Source organism: Silene latifolia, chromosome Y (genome assembly GCF_048544455.1).
Source record: "Silene latifolia isolate original U9 population chromosome Y, ASM4854445v1, whole genome shotgun sequence".
Classification (NCBI taxonomy): Eukaryota; Viridiplantae; Streptophyta; class Magnoliopsida; order Caryophyllales; family Caryophyllaceae; genus Silene; species Silene latifolia.
Window position 1 is genome coordinate 336,286,120 of NC_133538.1, and position 20,880 is coordinate 336,306,999.

General features: G+C 38.7%; 1 long non-coding RNA gene across 1 annotated transcript; it reads right to left on the minus strand.

Moving 5' to 3' along the window:
* Positions 1 to 8,543: 8,543 nt before the first annotated feature.
* LOC141633381 (uncharacterized) lies at positions 8,544 to 9,351 on the minus strand. The gene is made up of 3 exons (XR_012538154.1): positions 9,237 to 9,351; positions 8,831 to 8,941; positions 8,544 to 8,712 (listed from the first exon to the last, which is right to left on the minus strand). It is a non-coding gene; the product is annotated as an uncharacterized LOC141633381 (long non-coding RNA).
* Positions 9,352 to 20,880: the final 11,529 nt, after the last annotated feature.

Sequence of the window (20,880 nt, forward strand, 5' to 3'; positions counted from 1 at the left end):
AAAACCATTTAGGGAGAACGCTGCTTTGAGTCATGAATCATGTTGCGAGGATCTTTAAAAGATCTGTGTGACATCCATTTGAAAAACCAACACACGCTGGGAAGTTACAAACTTGTCAAGACTCGCTGGGGACATCAGTTGTTGCTCGCCAAGAAGTAGAGTATGACAAGTAATTGACGCGATTAAAGCCCTTGGACTTGACAGGTTGGCATTTGCTGGGAAAAACTCAGTACTCAATTGGAGTGCACTCTGCTTCTCACAATCGTCTGCATGGTTAGTGACCATACAAATTCGCAGCCTTATAGATAAGAACGTAACCACGTAAGCGCATAAGCACACAAGTATGTAAGCATGAAAGCAATTATCACGTACTATCTCGCATGAGGGGAGATAAAAGTTTTGAAAGTTGTTAAACCTTGGAATTTGTTGCTCGTAGATCCGTGATTTGATAGGAATTCGAGACACTTGTGTTTCACGACATTGACTCACACGGAGGCGGACTGATAGACTGAAGTGAACGTGCTACAAATTCAGGTTCAACACGACATAGGGGAGACTCTGACAGACTTTGCATATGTATGTGCAACTCCTAGCCAAGAAAGGGTGACAACACGTTTCATATCCTTGAGGTAGAAGGTCTGCTTTGTTGAGGATTTGCAAAAGCACGAAGCATATCATCTTCTTTGTATATCTTCGCCACCGTTTGGTTATTTGAGATCCCTACTCGAGGTGTGATGATTCGGAGAGTGAAACCAAAATCTTGCCATTGTCCAAATCGAGCACTAGGCTAAAGGTTGTTTATTTTGGGCATTAATTGGACACAAAGAATGAAGGACGAGTAGCATCTCGGAAGAGAAGGCCCCAGAGTGAGAAGGTGGGAATTTGGCAAAAGAAAGCATGAGATGACGCCTCCAAGAAGGAGCCCCTAGTAAACAGGTATAGGATTAAGTTTGCGGCTGAGTGGGTTGGTTTTGAGGATTGATGATGATGGTTGAGATTAAAAGGGGTTGTTTTAAGGGATTGAAAATGATGGATTGACAGCGAGGCATTGGGAGTGATGTTTGAGAGTGATGGTTGTATGTGGTGGATTGGAATTGATGGTTGTGAGTTATGTTTCAAAGGGATGGTTGTATCCTTGTTAGAGGATTGCCTACGTATTCAGGTGAAGTGAAATCAAACAAGAACGTATTTCTGAGCCGGTTATTGAGGCTTGGATGTTAGAATGTTGTGAAAAGAGTGTGTGAAAGGGTTGTGCGATTGTGAAACGGGTGTGCTCTTGTAAACGCAGTGTGGCTGTGAAAAGAGTGTGTGAAAGAGTTGTGCGGTTGTGAATGGAGTGTGGCTGTGAAATAGGTGTGCGGTTGTGAAAGGAGTGTGGCTGTGAAAGGAGTGTGTGAAAGGGTTGTGCGGTTGTGAAAGAGGTGTGCGGTTGCGAAAGGAGTGTAGTTGTGAAGGAGTGTGTGAATGGGTTGTGCCGTTGTGAAAGGGATGTGCGGTTATGTCCTTGTAGTAGGACTGCCTACGTATTCGCATGTTGCGAAATCAAACCAAATCGTAGTTCTTGCTGTGTGCAATTGTAAATTGAGGGTGTGAAAATTTAGTGTGTGGGGGGGTATGGTTTTGTCCATGTAATAGGACAGCCTAAGTCTTCACATGAGGTTAAATCAAACCAGATCGCAGTTCTTGCGTGTGTGCCTAAGCTAGCTGTTAGGACCTTAAAGTGTGAGGGTCAGAACGGTAAATTTCGTTTGGTGACTCAAAAAATGACTCCGTATCTGGGTCAGGGTTAAAATGGCTTCGGCATTTCGGAATGTGAAGCTTGGTAATAAGAGGTTTGTTTGGTAGATAAAAATATGGAGCTTGCATTTGTGGTGTTTAGGCTAATGGTTTACGGCTTGTGATGTGGTGCGGAATGGGGTCTCGGGCTTGATGTGGCCCGAACACGAAATTGTTTGTAAATAACGCGGGATCAAATTTCTATTTCTGGACCCTAAAAGTTAAGTTGTAATATTTCGAACTTGAGGGAAATCCTCATAATCCTAGATAGGTCTCTCTGTAACAGTCTCAAGAAGGACTTAGAGGTGAAGAAAGGTTGGGTATGTTGTTAGTTGGCTAGTTTTAAGCTATGATTTTAGCTCTTTGATCAAGTTTTGGTGTTTTGGTGTTTTGGTGTTTTGGTGTTTTGGTGTTTCGGTATCTTGGAATTTTTGTTCCCGGATTTGGGTCTGAATAAAGGTTGGGTGTGTTGCTGGTTGATCAATCTTGTAATACTACGGTTTTATGAGTCTCTGGGTACTCTATCGAGTGGGGCTTACTCTGTCGAGTAAGTATGTTTTGGTATACGAAACAGTAGTCTGCCTGTAGGGTACTCTATCGAGTAGCCTTGGCACTCGATCGAGTAAGTCGGTTATCGGGTGATATTTGACGGGTTTTGTTAATAATGTGGATTAATTTAGTCATCTTTTCCTAAACACTTTTACAAACCTAATACACAAAAAGAGAGATTGCAAACTACGTTGTTCGATTCATTCGCATTATTGACAAGTCCCGAAGCTAGAGGTGTCAGATTCCTTTGTTCTTTTTACCATTGTGAGCCTTGCGTCAAGGGTAAGTTCTACGTACCATTTTTATAGCAATTGGTTGATGTTAGTTAAACCCTAATTTGGGAATTAGGGGTTTTTGTGATTGTGTTGTTGTGGTAGTAATTGTATGAATATGTGTATAGGAGGAGGGTTCGTAGAAGAGAGGTTTTGAGACAGCTGCTAGATCGTCTGATTTGTGATTGCATTCCATGTAGGGTTTCCCTACTCATTATTAATTACATGATGTGACTGGTGGTTTCGTTGTGATTGTTGTTAAAGTATACTAATGGCAGTTGTGACGGTTGTTGTTTATTATCGTTGATTGTTGTTGTTATTGTATCTGTCTGTGATCTTAGGGGTGCGTCCCTGGCTGAGTTGAGTCACTTGCGGGAGTGGCTTCATGCCCTTGATTCGCCTTCTGTGGAACCCGCCACAGAAGGGATGTGCACATTAATGAACATGGGTTTATCGCTCGATGGAGATGAGCGGGGCTTAGTTGGGAACGGCTGCGGTCCCCCACTGGCCGTGTGAAGTACCTGTTGCGATGGGTACTCTGGCAGGACTACACACTCTAGTGTGTAGTAAGTTATTTGGTGATTGATTGAGGAGTTAGGGGCTTGATGTGACGATTGAGCTGTTTGGCATATGTTTTATCGTGATTTGCTTTGTGTAATTAGTACTGACCCTGTTGTTTGTTTTGAAAAAACTGTGGTGATCTATTCGGGAATGGTGAGCAGTTGTTGAGCAGGTCTGATATGATGCATTTGGGCTAGCTGGGATGAGTCGTCACTTGGCATTAGAAGAGTCTTCCGATGTGTCAGACGATATCTGTAGTTGTTCATTTTTGCTAGTAAACAGTTTGGTTTTGGAATTGTATTTCATTTAACAGTTTTGGTTTGAGACATACAATCACTTATACTATATTTATTTTTAAATTACGTTTCTTTATTGTCTTATGATATTCATTGCCTCGGGTAACCCAGATGGTGACGTTCCTATACCTGAGTGGTCCTGGTAATGCACTTGGAATATGGGGGTGTCACAAATCTTGAGCTCTTTTTTTGGCTCTTTGACATCATGTTCTAGTGTTCAGGTGTTTTGGACTCATTAGTCCTGGATTTTGGTGTTTTGGACTTATTGGTCCAGGGTTGTGCCTCTGATGCTTTATTTGGGCTTCGACCTTTTGAAAAGGGTTCCAATCGTGTTTTCTTTTGATTTGGCTTGGGTCTTAACCTTGGCTTGGCCTTGGGTGAGTAGGTTATGGCTTTGGCTTTTGATTTTGGTTTTGCTTTGGGTCAATTACATTCTGGCTTTGGCTTTGGCCTTTTGCTTTTGCTTTGGCCTTTGGGTAAATGGATTTTGGCTTTGGCTTTGATTTTGGCCTTTTGCTTTGGCTTTGGGTGAATGACTTTTAGCTTGGGCCTTTGGCTTTCACCTTTGTTTTTGGCTTTGGTTGAATGGCTTTTGGCTTGGCCCTTTGGCTTTGGCTTTGCGTGAATGGCTATTGTCTTCAGTTTTTGGTTTGGCTCTGGCTTTGGCCTTTGGGTGAATCGCTTTTAACTTGGGTTTTGGCTTTGGGTGAATGGATTTTGGCTTGGGTGAATGGCTTTGGGTGAATGGCTATTGGCCTTGGCTTTTGTTTTGGTTTTGGCTTTGGCTTTGGCCTTTGGGTGAATCGCTTTTGGCTTGGGTTTTGGCTTTGTGTTTGGAGATTGGCAGGCTTTGATCTATTCGAACTTTCCTGTCCTTTGTTGGAGGGTGGTGAAGGTGCAGGCGAGGACGTACCCAGGGGGTAAGAGGTTGGTACTTGGTGATGGGATGTTTTTTTGTGGGGAATGGGCATGACTGCTTGTCTTCTGTCATTGATCATAAACAATGAGATGTTCTTGGTTTGTTATCTGGGTTTGTCATAGAATCCCTTTGATTAAAGCTCGTTCTAAATTGGGCCATAATGAAAGGTTTTTATTGCCAGACATGGAATAGGTAAGGAAAAGGGACACAGAGTTTCAAGTCCTTTACAGTTCAGATTGGGACATCACTTGAGTGTATCCATACTGAATCGGAACGTGTTGATTTAAAATCAATTCTCAAATCAGTTTTCGTTGTCAGGTGAATGGTAAAGGAAGAGGAAAGAATATATGAGTTGAAAGTTGTGCTTTTATTTCGATAAATAAGAGATTAACACAGACTCCAAGAACATGCGTGACTCATTGGGACAGCCTCCAGTTTGTCACTGAGGAATAGAAAGACAGACACTAGGATAAACGTGAGAAAGCCTAAGACTCAGACTCGGACTTTGACTCGATCTCAAATACGGACTCCTAATTATCACTTTCCTCTTCGAAGATCTCCTTCTCAGCATTCAGCGGCTTGAATGTCTGGTCTTCAGCGTTGACCCACTTGAAAACTTCATTTTCGTTGTTTGGGACGCTAGAAGGATAAGATCCTAGAAGGTTTTCCTGTTTTCGAAGAGTAAGACACCCATGGGGACCATTCTTTTCCACTAAATGATCTAGGGTTGATAAAGACGACTTGCCACAATCGAGCATGTTTTCGATGGTATGTTTGAGCTTCCAGCACATCTCTGTATCGTGTCCATTACCCATGTGCAATAGGCAATATTGGGAACCGTCCCAAAAGCGACCTATCTTCTTGGGTCTAGGATCTGGAGTAGGGCTAATCGGTTGGATTAGTCCTTCAGAGACAACAACTCTAAAAGCAATGGCATAAGGCATGCCCAAGTCTGATAATGGTCTTTGCGGGTGTGTGGCTCTTTCTGGCGAAGGCTCCATAAATTTTACTTCGGTGATGCGAAAGGCTTGCTGATCAGGAGGGGTCGTAGATGTTTAACCTCCTTTAATGAATTCATCGATGTGAGAAGTTTCTGCTGATAGATCCTTGACGCTTTTAATGTTACAACCCTTCAAACGGGATGCATAATCTTCTTGATCACCAAAATCGATGAACTTCCTACCATTCTCTTTGTCTGCAGTAGTTAGGAGTAAGGCCAAAAACTTGCCATCCTTAATTCCATCTTATATAGCGTGCTTAAGCTCGTAGCACGCTTCACTGTTATGCCCCTTGCCTCTGTGATATCAACAATATGCGTAGCCATTCCAAAATCGGGTTATGTTTTCTGGTTCTGGATCTGGAATGGGACCAATGGGTTTTAGCTTCCCTTTAGTCATAAGCCTTCAAAGAGCCGCGACATATGTTGTGCCGAGATTAGTGAATATCCTTTGAGGACGTTCAACTTTGTCGTTTGACTTAGGATATCCAAGAGGATTGTCATGACTGCAAGGCGCAATTATGATTCTACCAGCTACAATCATATCTTTAATAACTTGTTTCAAAGCAAAACAAGTCTCTGTGTCATGACCCCGGCCTTGGTGGTACAGTTAGTATGCATTACCGTCCCAGAATCGGGTTTTCTTGTCTTTCGGTGGGTCCAGAGTCGGACCGACGAGTTGTAGTAGCCCTTTTGAAGCAAGCATCTCCAAAGCGGTGTCGTATGGCATTTCCAGATCTATGAAGGGCCTCTGATGTTTTCCTATGGTTCCAACATTGTTAATTTTGGGGAAGTTTTTGTGAGTATTGTCTTTGTTAACCCTGGGCGGAAATAAGATTTGGTCATTGTCGATGGAAAGTTTTGTGGATGTTGCTTGGTATTTTGAAGGTTATTTTGGTGAGGCAATTTCATATTCTTTGTTGGTGGGTTCACGGATGTGGGAACCATTAGTAATTCCTCATTTTCAGCAGTTATCGGTTGGTGAATCAAGGGTTGGTCTTCTCCTTGGTGGTCTGTATAATATCATACGAACCGGATAAGTCGTCGTTCTAATAACGTTTTAAGAAATAATTTATTATATTAAATACGGGGTATTACAATCTTCCTCCCTTAAAATGAACTTCGTCCCGATGTTTACCCAAAATACTACACAAGCCTCAGCGACTATTAACACAACTGGGCATCACTCACTTCATTACCACCTAAACATAATCAACCATTTCATTATTATCAATTATATAACTTATAAATCACAAAATAACTCCAAATACAAAGTGCCAAATTATCGGTCCGTGAGGTAACGGCGTTAATTAACGGTCTGTGATTCTAATGCTTCTAGACTGTTTAAGTTCATTGAATGTGTTTTCTTACTGTTCTTTCTATGCCTACTCAACCTCGTGGTTGACAGTGTATTCTTGAACACCTGTGATGAACCGTAATTGGAGAGCAGACTTGACAGGTACTTGAGTTAGTTGACTTGAGAGCTTATGGGGATGCGTGAGGACTTCGGCCAATCTACCTAGAAGTCTAGACCATATAGTTTTATTATTCACTTTATTTAATTCCGCTGCGAGTTGTAATAAATTTTATATTGAGTTATTTAGTATTGGTTAAATTATAATAAACCTTTAATCGCTAAATTTTATATATAAAGTACTTTAGTTTGCTTTACTTTGTTATTCACTACCTCAGACAACCGAGATGGTAACGCTCTCATTTACTTGGGAGGCCTAGCGAAAGGTTCCTGAATAAATGGGGGGTGTTACAAAGTGGTATTAGAGCCATGGTATCACGGACCAACTTAATGGGAATCACGGACCAATTTAATGGCAGACACAGACCAACTTAATGGCATACTCGGACCAACTTAATGGCATACTAATCACAAAAAGTATCATAATAAAATTAGTAATTACGTCTTTGATTTTTCTAGAAAGTATGAAAACGCAAAAAGTAGTTAAACGGTTATTCGTGATTTTTAAAAGTTACAGCACGTCTTTTGATTTTTGGAAACGTAACCTTTACAATGAGTTGCAATAAAACTGTTTTACCATATTTTGAACCATGTTTAACTTGTATAAAACTAGATGAACGTAGCTATGAGAGATTGGATGTGAAGACTATGACGTTATGGGAAGTATTAATAGTTGAGTCATCTTCGACCGAAGGGAGATTGGGAGCGGCATAGTAGTGTTGGTTTGGGAGAATGCTAGTTCAATCAATCACAATAATAATTTATAATTTATAATTTATGACACTTTGTATTTGGAGTTATTTTGTGATTTATAACTTATATAATTGATAATAATGAAATGGTTGATTATGTATAGGTGGTAATGAGCTGAGTGATGCCGAGTTGTGTTAACAGTCGTTGAGGCTTGTATAGTATTTTGGGTGAACTTCGGGACGAAGTTCATTTTAGGGGGGAAAACTGTAATACCCCGTATTTAATATAATAAATTATTTCTTAAAACGTTATTAGAAGACGACTTATCCGCTTCTTAAGGTATTATATATAATATATAGTACTACTAATACTAATACTATAATAATAAAATAATAAAACGGTATTTAATGATACGTTACTAACTGTCCACTACGTATGATACAATAGTAATAACTAGTGTAACACCCATGAAAATTCACGGGATTGTTTTTTAAATTTTTTTAAATAAAATTATTTACTAAATTTGTTAAATGAATGTTACAATTATGATAGTTGACATCCCGCTTTGTGTTTCTCACCATCGTTAATGGGGGAGCACGTCGTATGATAAATTGTTGTATTAACATGAGTTTCAATGTTGTATTTGTAATTTCTTGTTTGTGTTACTTGGTATATCAACTTTGTGCTTTTAAGTTATAATGAGCATCTTAAAATTGGAAATCTACGTATTCTTACAAATTGAGTAAATAATTTAATTTAAAAAATTAACTTTGTGTTACTCTTGTTTGTCCTAATCCACCAAGGTTAAATTGCATTAAGATAATAATCGTATTTTTTGTTGACTTAAATAATACCGAACATCATATGTTATTGCTTTTGACAGATTTCATTACCAGATAAGAACTCCAAACCAAATCGTATATCTAATCATCTGAACTAATTCAAATCCGTTTCGAAAAATAAGTTGGATTGGATATATACACATTCGAATTTTTCAGATATCAGATCCAATATTGATACTCATCATGTTCCCATCAACCACCATGGCCCCGGGTCTCTGCCTTGAACCACCATCTTTAAGAAGGATCTCCCAAATACTTTAAGCATTTCTTCTCAGAACAATAGCATAATAGCAGACTTGCAATTTGGACACATAAAAGCAAGTTGTTCGTTTCCTGGTGGATAAAACATAGTTTGTACACATAAAGTAACTTATCAGCCTTAGCTTCTTTTTGCCAAATTATATTTCTGAAGAAGAAAATAAAAGAGCAGGTCGGAGCTATAGATACTTACTTTGTCCCAAGTCACGGGTTGTTTTTGAGTCTCCCTGAACCGACTCGACATTGGAGAATCAAGTAAGTGAATCAAGAATTCCAGACCCAGGAACTCACCTCTAATACTAATCTGTACAAAATCAAGAAATTTCAAAACTCCCTCCATCTCATCCTATTTACTTGTCGCACGAAGTCAGAAATGATGATATAAAAAATGCGGCCTCAAATTAAATGTGATAAATTTTACTCACTCCGTACAAATCAGTTGTTACCTTTTTATATTTTTTTGTCAGAGATATATCAATCAAAGGTAAACCAGTTATTGAGACAGAGGGAGTATATTTTCTATCTTCACCAGCGTAAATGGAACAAATGCATTCAGAATATGAAAGGCTAGTGTATAAGGAAATTGCAAGGAAAATAACCTTATAAGACCATTTATGCCACGTCAAGTCTCTTTCCTTCATTCAGACAACTAAGCAAGACGGGACCAAGAACACCGACATTCGACATCTCAAAATGTGAGCCAACATTCTGAATTAATAAATAAAAAACATCAAAAATTGCATTGGTAATATAGAGAATTGATCGAGGTTCCGTTTCTTTAAGCGAAGTGAGAAATAGGTAACGTACTAGAAAGAATTATAGTGAGAAAAGCTCGTCTTTTGTTTGTTCTTGGATGTGTGCTTAATCTTTCCCCAAAAAACTGAAAATGTTCGACAAAATATACAAATGAGAGTCCAAATATATCAATAAATCAATTAATCTAAAATGTGGAGTGCTCAGAAATTAAGAGTCTCAAAACATTATACCTAAGAAGGAAATCTTATACTATTATCACTCTACTTTTCGAGTAATATGTGAATATCCTGCAAAAAATTAACATTTAGAATAATATTATTAGAATGAATGTTCGAGTGATGAAAAATGAAAACTCAAGTATATGACATTGCTAAATGGATAATTTAACAATGTCTCCCGTCATCAGTATACGTATTAGCTTTGGATAAAATTGCAACATTGCGGCCTGTAATTATCAAAATTTAGATAAAACATTAGAGGAGACGACATGGAGACAAAAGCGCCGAACTCTCAGGTAACACGTGTTAGTTTTATTCTTGAGAAGTAGTAACATCGATTGAGCTATTTGCATTGCAATATGCCTCAATAGTCACTTTATGCATAAGATGCAGCTAAGGTGCCATAAGACATTTTGGCACGTCTGTAGCGTTATTGTTTTAACTACTCACCCTACCTAGCTTTTTAATTAATCATTCCCACATGAAAAATTTGAAAACAAAATGTCATACTTTTACTCAGGAGTGATAGTAACCATGACAAAGTTGCTATCAATAAGATAGAAATGTCATAGAAAATGAAATTCAATAGGAATTAACCATGATCAATCCGACAATCCCCTCTATGTATCTGCCACTTAAAGCAAGTTTTTATTTCACAAAAATGGTCTCATGTTCCATCCTCCTCCTTAAACAAACCCACAAACTTCATTAAATTTCACAAAGATAATATTTAAAATAAATTATTTATGTAAATGAAAAACATCAGGGACTAACCTCATCATCCCCAGGAACTTGATTGTTCATTCAAAGGCCTCAAACTCGCCAACGATGACAAAATTGCCAAAGCAACCAATAAACCCAGAAAACAATGAGCAAAAATTCAATTCTTTAACAAGTAATTAAACTTCAGAAATCACAAAAACCAAACAACAATATTCCCAATCCTCAACTAATAATTGCTTAAACATCATAATCACAGTGTAAAATTTGGGTATTACAGAAAAGAAACAACCTTCTTCTTGATTTTCAAGTGCTATCGGCAGAGTTTGAACTAAACTATCTTTTTCAGGTCGACCACTACGGTGCACCGTTCAACTTTTGATAGAGTACCTGTTCGAATCATTTATTCAAGAGGAAAGAACATGTATTAAAATATCTGGAAAAAAAATCGTATTCAAGAGGAAACGAATCAGAAAATAGATAGCGATTATAAATTGCAAAATAAATTGATTACGCCACTATCTATGTCTCCTCCACCGATCAGGTCGGCCACTGTCATCCCGCGTTCAAGTCGACCTCTAGTATTGTGAGTGTCGACTGTTGAGGTGGGATTGCGGGTTCCGTTGTTGCAGAGGTTAGTGTGGGATTATTTTAAGAGATCTGATGGAGATAGAATTTTCTGAGAGTAGCAATGAATGTTTTAGAGTGATGATGAATTGATTTGTTACAGATAATAATAATGGTGAGAGGGTGAGAACTGTAACAGACTTTGCCAGGCTTTTTTGGGAAAATAAAATATTTCTTGTGAGTCGTAACGCATGTCTAGGAATAGTGGCAAAGTAATAGATAATTGTTCATTGTCATTCTCAAGTAGCATAGAGAATGACAAAGGGTTAGGTTAAAGGTACGTCAGATTTAATTGGACTTTGTTTTTTTTTTTTTTTTTTTTTTGCTGATGTGGCCATATTGCAAAACCATGATTGGTTCAAACAAAACTGATTTTGTGAGGTTGAATGTGACGGCTGCAATACCTTAATTCTCAAAGGAGATTGTGCCACGTCAGCGATTTTACAAGATTCTTTTTTATATATATATGATGATTGTGTTATATTTTATATTATTATAATAGGAGGGCATTAGCTACTACTTATACTTATTAACCTAAATCTGCATAACCTACACTTCGATTATCACCAAAACACCAAAAAGGAAAAACAGAAAAAAAAAAAAAAAAAAAAAAAAAAAGGGTTGCAAATTATATCCAACTCCCAGGAGTAGGGAGTAGAATACTCCTATAGAAGTTTAAAAAAAAAAAAAAAAAAAAAAAAAAATAGTTAACTACCTAGTACATGACCCACTACTTGTTCATTGGACGTTTCTTTTTCTTTTCTAAATTACTCAACTTATCAATTTTAAAATCATATAAAATTCATCAAATATATAGTTTCATTTAGTTGTACTCAAATTTACGAAGTTAATAGTTCATAGTCATTATATTAAACCACCATATTCACTGAAATAAAAATGAATATAATAGGGTCATTTAGTGAATATGACATTAAACTCTCATATTCATCGGCTTATACTATCATATTCACTGAGCTCAAAATGAATATGATAGTGTCATATTGTGAATATGACATTATATAATACATATTTATCAAATTACACTATCATATTCACTTAATTCAAAGTGAATATAATAGTATCATATTGTAAATATGACATTCCATAATACATATATTCATCAAATTATACTATTATATTCACTAAACTCAAATTGAATATAACACAATGATAAGAATTAAAAATGAATATGATACTGCCATATGATGAATCACACCCCCAAAATGACAACTAACCATGAATAATGAGAGACAAAATATAAAAATTCAATTCAATTAATACACTTACCTGATAAGTTAGAAGATAATCAATCAAAATACAAATATAATATTACAAAACTAATAGGTTTGGAAGAAAAAATAAACTTTATGCATAATTTTTTTTTGTAAGTATGAAAGATCTGGGTATGAAAGGGGAGGAAAACGGATTTATGGTAAACGTTGTTAACTGCTTAATAATGTGAGTCAATTTTTTATCTTTTAATTTTATTTATTTTATTTTTAATAGTGAGAGTAGGAAGTACCATACACCTGGGTATATGGTATAAGAATTTGGGGGGTGGAGGGGGGGGGGGGGGGGTTTAAAAAAAAAGTTAAGGGACGGCGAGGAAACATAGACATACACACCGCCATCGACGTAACTTCTTTCACCAACTTCCCTCCGCCATCGTTCCTAATTAGTTAAGGTACGAATATGTTTTGTTTTGAATATGACTAGAATGTAATTAACTCGTTTAGAGTGGAGTTCATGAGTGGGTTTGACGTTGGGTCTTTGTTGTGATGGTCACGTTGTATAGGGGGAGTATCACATCCCTGCTTTAGTACGGTTTCGGCGAAGCTTTATCGAGACCGTGTGTCATGTATGAGTTGAATTACTGTACGAAATTGATGCAAAGAGTTGGTTAGTTGACAGGTCTGTTAATTGTGGTGTTTTGGGCCAATTTGTCGCCGTCACGGCGCGCCATATGTTCCCTGTTTTGAAACCATATGGCTGATCGTGTTTTGTGTCGAGTTGAGATTTTTCGAGGTGCTTGAATTGTCAGGCGGATGGTAGCAACGTGGAGTTTCGTCTCATTAGCTTTGTAAGTGGTAGTGTTCGTGATGTGCGATGTCCGGTGCTAGTGTATAGAACATGATAGGGCTAGTGTTTGATAATAAGAAATTGATGGTCATCGTATGGTGATGATGACATGTGATGGTGGTGGGTTTTGTATTTCTCTTAGGAATTAAATTAATTGGGTAATTAATCAAACGACACAAGTAGTGATTAATTATATAGCTAATGGAATCATTAAGTGAGTAATTTGACTAAGCTAATTTGATTAAGTAATGAATCCGTCAATATAGTTAATAATTAATATACATTATAATGTATATTCGGGTTTTGTGGAGGACCGTCTTTGGTTGTGCCTTGCTAATTGGATTTGCGTTCGTCTCAGGTACGGATCCCCTACTCAATCTTGTGTTTAATTGATAATTGTGTTATTGGAAGTTGGGAATTCACATGGTGTTATTATTTTATGCTATTGTGATTAGTATTGCAATTGTTATTGACGTGGGAAAGAGATAAGCAATATTGGCCTTTGAGCTCCGTGAATAAAATAAGAATAACTGCCATTAAGTTGGTCCGAGTATGCCATTAAGTTGGTCCGAGTATGCCATTAAGTTGGTCTGTGTCTGCCATTAAATTGGTCCGTGATTCCCATTAAGTTGGTCCGTGATTGCCGTTAATCAGTCCGTGTGCCATTAAGTTGGTCTGTGATTGCCATTAAGTTGGTCCGTGATTGCCGTTAATCGTTCCGTGAGGTAACGCCGTTAATTAACGGTCTGTGATTCTAACGCTTCTAGACGGTTTAAGTTTATTGATTGCGTTTTCTTACTGATCTTTCTATCCCTACTCAAACTCGTGGTTGACAGTGTATTCGTGAACACATGTGATGAACCGTAACAGGGGAGCAGACTTGACAGGTACTTGAGTTAGTTGACTTAAGAGCATATGGGGATGCGTGAGGACTTCGTCAGTCTACCTAGAAGTCTAGGCCATATAGTTTTATTATTCACTTTATTTAATTCCGCTGCGAGTTGTAATTAATTTTATATTGAGTTATTTAGTATTGGTTAAATTGTAACACTACTACGAAAACGCGGGATACCGACGGAAAAAATCAAGCCGTACTGACGGCTTTTCCGTCAGTATTTCCATTTCCTGACGGAAATTCCGTCAGGAACCAGGGTCAGCGTATTACGTCACTAAAATACCTATCCTGACGGAATTTCTGTCAATAATTTCAGATAATTGACGGGAAAACCGTCGTTTGAAACTGGCTTGAAACTGACGGAATTTCCGTCAGTATATGACTTTACTGACGGAAATTCCGTCATAGAATGACACGTGGCATTTTTTTTGGCGCCAATCTGGAAAACATAAAAAGAGTGGTCTGACGGAAATTCCGTTAGTTTTTTCACATTACTGACGGAAATGCCGTCGGTATAAGGGGACACATGGCAGGTTCATGCAAATTCTGGAAAATTGGGAAAAAAGGCAGTGACGGAAATTCCGTCGGTATTTTTGCCAATACAAACGGAATTTCCGTTAGTATTATTGAAAATCGGGCCTAGAAACAACAGCCTACTGCCAGCCATGATGCGTTTTTGCATCGTTTCAAATACAGCCACGATGCCTATTTGCATCGTTTCAAATATAACCAAAACCTGCAAAACACATAGAATCGTCGACCGCCAAGCGGGAATTCATTTTCACGTTAACCGCTATTGCGGGAATTAAGAGGGCCAACAAAAGAGAATTGAACGCAAATGTTTTACATAAAAATATAGTCAAATTCGTACATTGTCTTACTAATTAAACACGAATCACCATGTTTTTCATACTCCCTACTAGACGACAATACTAACCAACCTAAAGGCTCTAACCTATAGGCTCAATAAAACTACCACTACCTCCAAACCCGTGTACATCATCCGCAAAGTCATCCCGCCTATATGGAATAAATTGTGAACACGTGTTTGGGGGTTGAGATGCTTGCATATCAGCCCAAGCCTTTTGCATTGCCGCCATTTGTTCGGCTTGTTCAAGAACGGTTTTTTCAAGAGCATTTCGAGTGGCTCGCTCATCATTCATTTGGGTGGAAAGCTGTAAAATCATGCTAGGAGCATAAGAGAAAGACCGTCGACTAGCTTTGTTAATAGGAGGATTATACCATATTTCAGCCCCTTTATCTCTGATCCCAAATATCCGGTTTTTCTCGTCAAAGCCATTGACAGCCTTGTAGTACGCCCGGATCTCGTCGGGAGACTGTCCAGGTGGCAATGGTTGACTCATCTCCTCATGGAAGAGTTGGGTCCCGGAGCCGAATCGATTAGATTGTACACCACCTAAAAGTCGACTTAATTTCCTCCTATTCAACTTCTATGCATGGTCTAACAAGACTCGAGTTGGTTTATATCTTACAAGACATGTTGAATGGGTAAGTGATGGGTATAAATGCAAGGATTCATAGGCTTAGCATTTCATCAAACATAACATGTGCATAGGTTGACATCATAACAAGCAAGCAATTTAATTATAAAAACATATTGGATTAAGCATGATTATTTCCCATGTTTATCTCCCCTAATTACCCATTAATCCTAGTTAAAGAACTACTCACTCATTATCATGGGAAACATGTTATTAATGGTGTCAATCATCACAACAAGTATAAACATGATAATGGAATAAAGAAATGAACAATAAAGAGTAAAAAGTAAAGAAATTATACAAACTTAAGATGATCCAAATAATAAAGCAAAGAATAATAGAAGAACTTGTCGATTGATGGAAGGTTGTCAATCTCGCAATAAACCCAATAATATTCAATTACCCAACAATAAACTTGAATAATAAACTTGAACAATTATTAAGGAGAGATTAATGTGAGATTTATGGAAAGATTAAAGAGTAATCTATTATAATCTACTCCTAATCTAATCTAAGGAAGGATTTCTAATGTGGAGGCTCTCTACTCTAAAAAAACATGATGCTTTGATTATCTACAAGTGGGGTATATATAGTAGAGCTTCATTAGGTTAACTAAGGCTAAATTAGTAATTACATTTTTGGGTTCTAAGCAGGGAATTGCTAGTCTTTTCGGAGAGATGAGCATCTCAGCTGAAGACGCCACGGTCTGTTCGTCCAGGAGGGGAATCCACTCGGATTCTTGCAGGGGTGGACGAGCGTCTTTAGGCAAATCCGCTCGGATTGTAGCAGAGGAATCCGAGCGTCTTCGAGGCTTGGGCGCTCGGATTAAGCTTCTTTGACGAGCGTCATGTCTCTTTGGCTGCTCGGATTCTGCTTCAGAATCCTTCTCTTCACTTTCTTCTTATTCTTGTAGGATTAGTCTTTAGTTCTCGCCTCTTCTTCATACTAGTCCATCAAATATCATCAATAAGCTTCCAAATATGCACGAAAGACGGTAAATTCCACCTAATTATCTTCTTTTCTACAAAACATATGGAATGCACTAGGAAAGCAAATAGGAAGGATTTGACGGGTAAAATGGCTATGGAATGTTATAATAGTATGCAAAATAGGCTCAATTAGGGGACTAAACGTGCGCATATGATGTTCACATCAAATATCCCTAAACCGAACCTTTACTCGTCCCGAGTAAAGAGGTGACAAAAACTAGACCTTTATTTAAACTATCCTAATAACATAGCTGATGTGAGACAATTAGCGGGTCTCACTCCGCCCCTTCAACTCACAACAAGACAACCATGAGGTAGGATGCCTTCTTGTAAGGCAAGGTGGGTCTTGCCAAAATGGCGACACATCCAAGCATTAAAGCACACAAAATCAAGTAATGGATGCATCTACAAAAGAATAGCCACTTTCCTCATCTAAGTGGCGGAAATTATCTATAAGGGGAGCAATTCAAGGGTACACATTCCTTCATAGATGCAATTTCTTCAAACTACTAACCCTAGAAAGATACCAATAAATCACCTCCAAATCGTGTCAAGCTAGGGTATCTTTGTCCTCAATCGTTAAATGCTTTTGTCAAGAATAGACTCCCTATGGTGTTAGAAACACTGGAGGATCGCGGAATTCCCCCTCTTGCCTAGACAAGAAGAAGGGTCGTCCCCTCTCTACCATGCACAAAAATGGATACGATGGATAAAGGGATCGATAGAATTTGAGTTTTATTTGGGAGTTTGCTTTTGTTGTTTGTTTTTCCCCCCAATTTCTTGTGGCATAACATTTGAGAACACTTTCTTTTTGTCATTTCTTTGATGTTTGGCATTTCAATACTTGACAACTTTCAACTTTTTGCATTTTATTTTTGAACATTTTCAAAGTGACCCCAAATGTAGTGAGGGTGCCTTATATTTGAAGCATGGGAGTTTATTTTTGCTCTTTTCATTTGATGCATTTTGCAAACTTTCTTTCACTTTTCATTTCATTGAACTCAAATTAATTTCTTTTTGTGCCCATTCCCTTTTTGATGACAAAATGTGGTAGAACATAGATGATGGATGCATGGTTTCAAGGGTCACCTTGGAATAAACGGTAGCCAAGGAGTTATCACACCACAATGTACTCTTGACTAGGCTTTAATCCATGGATCAAAGGATACTAGCATGACACATCCTAGGGTGTTTTACAAGTATTCTAACAAACAAAGTCTTAAGAATAAAAAGCATCTACTAGGGCCTATATACACTTGTCAAGCTTCCCAAGTAGATGGTTTCGCAAAAATTTTCTAACCATGCAAACTACATGCCATGGTGCAACTAACATATATACATCCTAATGCATATGATTCTACCAACTTGTATGTCATATAAACTAAATGCAAATCCTAACAACACATAGATACACAACCCGCAACAACAAAATACACCACATCCTCCTCATATGAATAATGAAAAAGAAATGGAAGGGAAATAGAGATTAGAGCGATCATACCAAGCGGTCTTCATTTTCCCTTGCTAATGCCTCAAATGTAGTGTTGTATCTATGTGAGAACAGAACAAAAGCACAAGTATATACAATTCTACTCTACTAAATTAAGGAACATGTTTTTGGTTTTTCAAATTTTCAAATTTTTATGAATTTTTGTTTTATGAAATTAAAAGACATATTTTTGTGATTTTTTTAAAATTTTCATTTTTTATGCATTTTTGGAATATAAATTCCTATCCCCCACTTTATTTTGGACATTGTTCTCAATGTACATGTAGGAGTAGGAATGAAACAGAGAAGCATGTTTTTAGATTTTTGATTTTTTTTGAAATAAAGTACAAATGCAATGATATGATATGAATGAATGCATGCTCTAACTAAATGCAATTCTATATGACATATATAACAAATGAATGTAATCTAAACTATAGTATATGATGCATGATTAATGCTTAAGTCACCTATGGTCAAACCTCCCCAAACCGATTTAAACACAATTTCTAGTGTAGAAAAGAATAGGATTGGTCATTAGTGGCTATGCATAAATTCTAGTCTATATGCAACTATGTACATGAATCATGTGAGCTAAATACAATGCAAACTAATCTAATAATGTGAGATATATTACAATGCAAGCTATACTAAATGAACTAACTAATGCAAATGCGATATGAGATATAATACAAATGTAAGCGAGAGCTAAACTAAATGCAATGTATATACAAAAGAGAGAGGAAGAGAAAAGTATCATACAAATGGAGGTGATGAGGTAGGCCTCTTTCACTCGTCATCATCCTCATTTTGGGGGTAGCCATACCGGTGAGAACTTCCTCCTTGGTCATACCCTCCTCCTTGGCTAGAATGCCCTCCACCACCAAGATTCCAAGCTTGGTCCCCTTGATTAGGGAACAAATGTTGTGGTTGGGCCCAAGAGGGCTTAGGGCCATTAGGGTCAATATACCCTTGTTGAGCCATTTGATAGTACTGGGGATAAAGGGCCAAGTAGTTGTTAACCCTCCCTTCATGTACCCCGAGGTCAACTCTATTCATGAGGTTCATCAAGTCATTAATACCCGGGGTATTGGGGATTTCCGGTCGGAATTGGGTATAAGGAGTAGGGTATGGTGGGATAGGCACGTAGGAAGGTGGGGGAATAGGCCTTGCCGGTATCCCACGAGGTATTTGTTGTTGGCGGGTTGCCTCTTCCCTTTGAGGGGGATTGCCGATGATTTGGATATCAAGGAGGTAGCTTGGCCTAGGCGAATACGGGCTCAATCTTGGGTCGGTGCCCGGTATATTCCACCTCGAAAGAATGATGGAGGTGCACCCTTTTTTGAACCATTGTACACTCCCTTCTTAAGTGTAGGCACACCACCGGTGGTGGATGAAGACGGAGTCCTCATCAATCAGAGTACTTCCCTCAAGAGGAGCATAATTCCCACGGGAGTTGAACCCGGGGCAAAGGAAGTTAGCCAAAATAGTAACTAGACCTCCCATCACGAAGGTCTTGAGTTGGGTGCTCCCTTGAGCAAAGTCATGAAACCTTGTAAGCATCTCAAGGGGGGTGTTGCAGTTGTATCGCCTTGTCCCCCGAACATTGAGATAGGACTCAAGAAATGTTAAATCAATGAGAGTGCATCTATCTTGTTCATACCTCCCATTGATGGTACCGGCCACAAAGCGTTCGGTGATCCGAATCACCGGATGTTGGATGGCAAAGGTATAGCATTGCTTTTGGTGGAAAAATTCCCTCCCGAAAATGGCCTTCCAAAGTAGGTCCACATCGAAATCGGCGGGTTTATCGGTATAGTCGGTCGGCACAACAAGACCGAAAATGTGAGCAAATTGATCAAGTGTAAGGCTATGGTCTAGGTTGCACAACCTAAACTCCATGCTCACATTGGTTGGAGTGTTCGTGACAATACGAAGGCTACTCAAAAATTTCAGGGTGAGACTAAGGTACGTCTCCTCATGGGCATGGAAAAGTTTTCCAATCCCTAAGCCATCAAAGAACGTCTCAGTGTGGTACCTTATCCCAAGGGTTTCTAACACCTTAGTATCTATAAACTGAGTGGGTTCATAGTTCTTACCTAGCAATTCGACAAACTTCTTGCGGTGGGCATCGGAGGTGAAGAGTACCTCCGGGAAGTACTCAAGTTGTTCTATTCCTCCTCTCATGATGGGGCGGAAGTTCCTTGGCGGCATTATCTCCTGTGGGGATGAAGAGGATGAACCCTTGCATTTCCTACCGGCGGATTCAACAAATTTCTTAGCCTTGCCCTTGAGATTCATCATCTTGAACTTGGAGAAATGGGGTTTTTGTTGGCTTTTGATGTGAGGGGAGTGTTTTTTGGGATGAAGATGAGTGATTTAGGGTTAGATAAGGTGAGGAAATGAGGGAGAAAGGGGGTGTTTTTATAGAAAAGTGGGAAGACGAGCGGACACGGGTGGGGCCTGGGTGGATAGTTCGAGAAAAACACCAGAATCCGAGCGTCTTCTCTACGGGACGAGCGTCTTGCTTCAGCAGAATCCGAGCGTCTTACGGAAAATCCGCTCGGATTTCGTGACAGGAACTTTGCATTTTCTGAAGTAGGCTGAAGACGAGCGTCTTCTGTTTTGGACGAGCGTCTTACTTTGGACGAGCGGTTTCTCAAAAATCCGCTCGGATTTTGGTACAGCTCCAAAACTTTGCTTCGGGTGTCTTTCAGGACGAGCGTCCAAGATGCGATCCAAGCGTCTTCTTTTAGGACGAGCGTCTTTTGCCAAATCCGCTCGGACTCCGTGACAGCGCTGAACAGTAATCTGATGAGGGCCTTGGACGAGCATCCGGCCCTCGGGACGAGCGTCTTTCGTTGCTTTTCATCCTTTTCTTTCTTTTCTTTGCACAATCATACCCTTTCACCAATTTGTTGTTCCTCCTTATCTTTTTCTGAAATTTTGCTCAAAAGAAATGTAAGAA